This window comes from Trichosurus vulpecula, chromosome 5 (genome assembly GCF_011100635.1).
Source record: "Trichosurus vulpecula isolate mTriVul1 chromosome 5, mTriVul1.pri, whole genome shotgun sequence".
In the NCBI taxonomy this organism is placed as follows: domain Eukaryota; kingdom Metazoa; phylum Chordata; class Mammalia; order Diprotodontia; family Phalangeridae; genus Trichosurus; species Trichosurus vulpecula.
This window is the reverse complement of record NC_050577.1, coordinates 137,703,434-137,709,433: the sequence shown is the minus strand read 5'-3', so window position 1 is coordinate 137,709,433 and position 6,000 is coordinate 137,703,434.

Below are 6,000 nucleotides of genomic sequence, written 5' to 3'. Positions count from 1 at the left end.
TTACTCATAGCACAGTGCTATTCCATCACAATCATATACTACAATTTGTTCAGCCACTCCCCAGTTGATGGGGCACCCCCTCAATTTCCAGTTCTTTGCCACGACAAAGAGAGCCACTATAAGTATTTTAGAACATATAGGTTCTTTTCCTTTTCCTCTGATCACCTTGCAAAATAGACCTAATAGTGGTATTTCTGGGTCACAGGGTATACACGGTTTTATAACTCTTTGGGCATAATTCCATATTGCTCTCTAAAATAGTTGGATCAGTTTACAGTTCCACCAACAATGTATTAGGGTCCCAGTTTTTCTACATCCCATCCTAACATTTGTCATTTCCCCCTTCTATCATTTAGTCATTCTGTTGGTGTGAGATGATATCTCAAAGTTGTTTTAATTTGCATTTTCCTAATCAATAATGATTTAGAGCATTTTTTTCATATGACTATATATAGCTTTGATTTCCTCATCTAAAAATGGCCTTTTCATATCTTTTGTTTAACAATTGGGGAATGACTCCTATCCTCATTGATTTGTAGAAGTTTTCTATATACTTGAGATATGAAACTTTTATGTGAGAAATGGTCTATAAAAGTTTCCCCTAATTTTCTGCTTTCTTTCTAATCTTGGCTGTTACTTTTACTTGTGCAAAACCTTTTTATTTCAATGTAATCGAAATTATCCATTTTACATCTTATGATACTTTCTATCTCTTGTTTATTCATAAATCCTTTGTGTAAGTGATAGGTAACATTACCCATGTTCTGCTAATTTACTTATGATATCTCCCTGTATATCTAGGTCACGTATCCATTTTGACCTTATCTTGGTAAATGGTGTAAAATACTAGTCTGTATCCAACTTCTGCCAAACTGATTTCCAGTTTTCCCAGCAAGTTTTACAAAACAGTGAATTCTTAACACAAAAGCTTAAATCTTCACATTTGTCAAACATGAGGTTGCTATAATCATTGTATTGTAAGTCTATTCTGTTCCACTGATCCACCTTTCTATTTCTTAGCCAGCACCAGGTAGTTACGATAATTACTGCCTTATAATATAGTTTAAGATCTGGTATGGCTAAACATGTATAATGCTGCTTTTAGTGATGGTTTTTCCATTGCTTAAACAGAGCTATCATGCCACTGCTTAGTCTTCTCTTCTCCATGTTAAAAATTCTTAGTTACTTCCTTTGAATTCCATGTGACTTGGACTTGAGATCCTTTACTATATTGATTATCTTCCTCTGACCACTCTTCAGTTTATTAATGCCATTACTAAACTGTGCCATGAAAAACAGAATACAATATCCCACATGTTATCTTACCATAGCAAAAATAGAGTAGGATTATTTCTTCCCTGGCCCTTGACATCTTTCTTAATGCAGCCTCGGATCATACTAGATTTTTGGCTGCCTTATAACAGCATGGCATAGTGAACAGAGAGACAGCCTCACAGTAAGGAAGACCTAGGCTCAAGCCCCACCTCTGACACATACTATGCCCTGGGAAAGTAATTCAACCCCTCAGTGCTGTAGGCAATTCTCTAAGATTATAAATTACAGAGAAGGGACCAACCTTCACTAATGGAGGAAGTTCCCTACACCAATGAATTCATAGGTCCAGTCCCTTTCCATATCACGCTATCTATTGGCTCATATTAAATTTATGGTACACAAAAACTATGAGATCTTTTTAGACAAGCTGGTACCTAATCATACCTCTCGTATCTTATACTTGTGAAGTTGAGGTTTTTAACCCAGGTAGAATTTGGGGATTTGCTTATCCTCACTAAATTTTATCTTGGTTTAGCCTATCCAGATAATTTTGAATCAATCCTACTTCTATCATATGATGTGTTAATTTTTCTTCCCAGCTTTGCCATCTGCAAGTTAGATAGGAATGTAATCTAAGACTTTAACAAGCATTATTTAAAATGTTAAACAGCATGGGGGTATTTCTCAGTGACTGAAAAACAAAGTATGCCATGGGCCTTATACCATAAAGTATTAGAGCTTCTAGAAATAATCTATGTAAGCCTCCATTTACTAATATGTATACATATTAGCATTTCATTTCAGTAAACACATTGATTATGAAATTATCTATAAAGAGGGTATCTGCCAGTTCTAAAATTTTATAATTCTATGAAAAAGAGTGCTGAATTATTTGTTCTTTATTCTTTATATTATTCAGTGTGGTAATGGCCATTTATTATATATTTTCCTCTTTTGTCTCCATCCCACATTTTGTTCTATTCATGGATCATTCTTTGATCTTCTTTCTTTCATTTGCTGGAGTGATATGTGAAATGCCAAGCAGAATGGAAATCTGGTTACTGACACATGAAATAACACAGACACATATATTCTAGGTGATGTTCAAAACCCAGCTGTTCAAAACCCATTCTTTGGGTAAATTTGATGGTGTTACATAAAAATTTTGACCAATACAGACACAACATCCCCCAAAACAAGTACCAGAGAGAACAGATGGACTTTGGGGAAAGAATCCCATATCTAAATCAATTTCTTTGTGTAAAGATACATGCAGCTCTTTTGATATGGGACATTCTTTTATTAGGTCACTTTTTATTTACTACCTCCATCAAAACCAGCCATGCATCAGTAGGACCACATTGTTTTCCTAATAGATCTGGATAACATGTTGTTACCAGATGACTCATTCAAGGATTCTTATACTTTAACAGGTTGAGAGCTGTACTCTTTAGTTTCTTCAGTGCTACAAGTATTTATCATGTATTATTAGAATAATCTCCAGAAGATCATTTTGCTTTAGTGAATTAAAGAGAAATAAATGATTCAGATTAAGACAACAGAAGACAACATGTAGGTTATGTATCAATGAACAGTTAAAATGTTTTTAATCAGCCTAAAATCTATTTTTTAAAATCTAAAGAGACTAGAACAGGTCCAGTTTTCCCCTCTAGAGAATCTATGCATTTTCAGTGTTCTTCTGGAATAGAGAGGCTCATGTCTTGATTGTCTAATCCAGAAGAATCTCATTAAATTTCAGGCCTGGAGAGGGTGGTATAGCACCATAGTTTAATATTATGAGACCTATCTTAGTGCAGAAGTGAGCCCGTATTGCCCTACCCCCCAAATCATATCATCTGGGCTACAGCCTAGGAACAGATCCTTTGAACAGATCCCATTCTCGGGCCTACTTCACTACTCATAAGAAACATTCATCAAACCAGGGTCTTGTACCCAGGCCATCAGTGGCCCACCCTCATGTAGAAAATGTGTTTTTTATTAAAATACCATAGTCAAGTTATAATTGTTCCAAGTTAAAGCTCACCATTGGATGTTCAGGAGGAAAAGTGAAAGTCCATTATTGTTGTTCAAATGGGCACTTTTGGGAGAATGCTGAGTAATGGCAATGAGGTCGTGGTCTTATAACATTTTTGCTTAAGTACACTATTTTTACCACTGACAATTTGTTTGGAGTTCATTCTGTGAGGGCTACTAACAACATAACACCACTTTGCATGGTTCCCTTCATAAGGAAGCCAGTAAAAATGTACACACATAGTCTTGGGACCTGTGTTACATACAGCTGATGCAATCAGCACAAGTAAGTCAAGTCTAGTCTGGAGAGGGCCAAGGAAAAATTGTGAAGCAGATGAAATTTATCTTCTTCATTCATTCCCCTACTGACATTTCAGTACATATACCCCAACCTCACAAAAAAATCTATATATCATGAAGTAGCCATTCAAATTGGATTGTAAACTAAATTGGCTGCTGATTCAAATCTGGATTCAAAGGACCAGAGATTAAATCTCAGATTTGCTATTTACTATATGCCTTAAACAAGCCAATTCATCTTTTTGGGCCACAGTTTTCTCATCCATAAAAGTAATAAATAATACTACAAAATTTCAACTATCTGTGATTTCATTAGTGTAAGTATTCTGTCCACTAATATAGTTCTCAAACTTTTTGTGTCTTAACAGTCTAACTTCATGCATTGGAGTGGCTTAAAAAATCATCATGGTGAAGCCAACATAGCAATGAGCTTTTATGAACTTAGCTAGAGACAGTAGATATTACTGAATACCCATTTAAAGCCTTTACAATTTGGAAACACCTGCCACACTCTACTGACAGTTTTCAAGAACCCATAGCCTCCTTCAACTGGCTTTTGACCTCCTAATTCCACCAAAATATCTCTCTCCAAAGTTACCACTGATTTCTCATTGCCAAATCCAATGGCCTTTTCTCATTCCTCGTTCTCATTGGCTTCTACAATCTTTAACACTGTTACTAATTCTCTTTTCCTTTATACTGTCTTTTATTTGGTTTTTGGAATACCACCCTCTCCTCCAATTTATCTGACTGCTCCTTCTATGTCTCCTTTGATGGATTCTCATCCAAATCACAACTTCTAAACTCAGGTGTCCTTCAGGGTTGTGTCCTGAGCCCTCTTTTCTTCTCCCTCTACACTGCTTCACATGGTGATTTCATCACTTTCTATAATTTAATTACTATCTCTATGCTCATGATTCTTAGATCTTCCTGTCCTGCCCCAACCTTGCTGCTCACTTCCAACTGCCTTTCTGACAATTTGAACTGGATGTTCAGTAGGCATCTTAAACTCATCATGTCCAAAACCAAGCTCATTTACTTTCCCCTTAAAACCTTCCTATCTCCTACCTTCCCTGGTACTATACAGTAAATGCGACACCATATTCCCAGTAAAATATGAGGCAAGGTTCACAGCTGAGTTGGAGGAGGGGAAGGAAAATCCATGGGCGATTTGAGGATAAATGAAAAGCCCTGGAAGAACCACTGTGGAGAGTAGGAGATTTATTAGCATTTCTAGAGCTATGTTAGTGGAGACAGCAGACATCTTTGCTTCCCTCCTGTATCTACTAGAGGAGGTTCTAGTGTATTCCCATTTCATATGATGCTTTTGGTTTTAAATAGATTTTTTTGGTGATATTAACAAAAGGTGCTTCTATGCCTATATATTTTAGGACTCTGGGCACTTTATATTGTCAAAGGCCTTTTCTGCATCTCTTGGGATTACATATGGTTTTGGATATTTTGGTTTCTAATACGATTATGTTGATTATTTTACAAATGTTGAATTATCCTGGTATCACTGGTATAAATCTCACTTGGTTGGTCTTCTAGTACCAAGATGGCATAGTGAAGAAGGAACTCCCTGGAGCCCTCCTAAATTCCCCTCTAAAAAATTTTGAAAAATACTTCAGAACCAATTTAGGAGTGGGGAGGCAACTTACCAGCACAGCAGGAAAGGGATGTTTCACTGGGGTGTGAGGGTTGCCAAGTAAACAAGCAGCAGCAGCAGGCTGTACCCAGACAACCTGAAGCAAGGCCTTGAGCAGTATGGCATGCCACCAGAGAGGCCCCACCCCCAATGCAGGCCATCAAGGAAGCACTGCCCCCACTGCAGGCCAGTAGCAAGGCCCCACTCCCTGAGCCAGCCAACACCAAGACCTCAACCCTGGGGCAGGGGAGAGGTAGGCCCCCGCTCCAGTGCAACCCAACAAATAGGCCTTGAGGCCCTGAGAAAATCATCAGCAAGGCCCCAAGCTCCAGCAAAAGAGATCTGGGACAGTACAAGAGCACAGTTCAACTCTTACATAAAAGTCCAAAGTCTCAAAATTGCAGAAAAGAGAGCGAAAAACACCCTTGACTACAGAAAGGTACTATGGCATTAGGGAGGATCAAGGCACAAACTTAAAAGACAACAGTGTCAAAATGTTTACATGAGAAGCCTCAAAGCAAAATGGAAATTGATCTCAAGCCTAAAAAGAACTCCTAGGAGAGCTTTAAAGAGATTTTTAAAAGCAAATAGAAGAAATAGAAGAAAAAATGGGAAAAGAAATGAGAATAATGCAAGAGAATCATAAAAATAAGATTCAACAGCTTGGTAAAAGAAACACAAAAAATGGAAAAAGATAAACAAAAAAAATCACCAAAGAAAATAACTCCTTAAAAATAGAATTG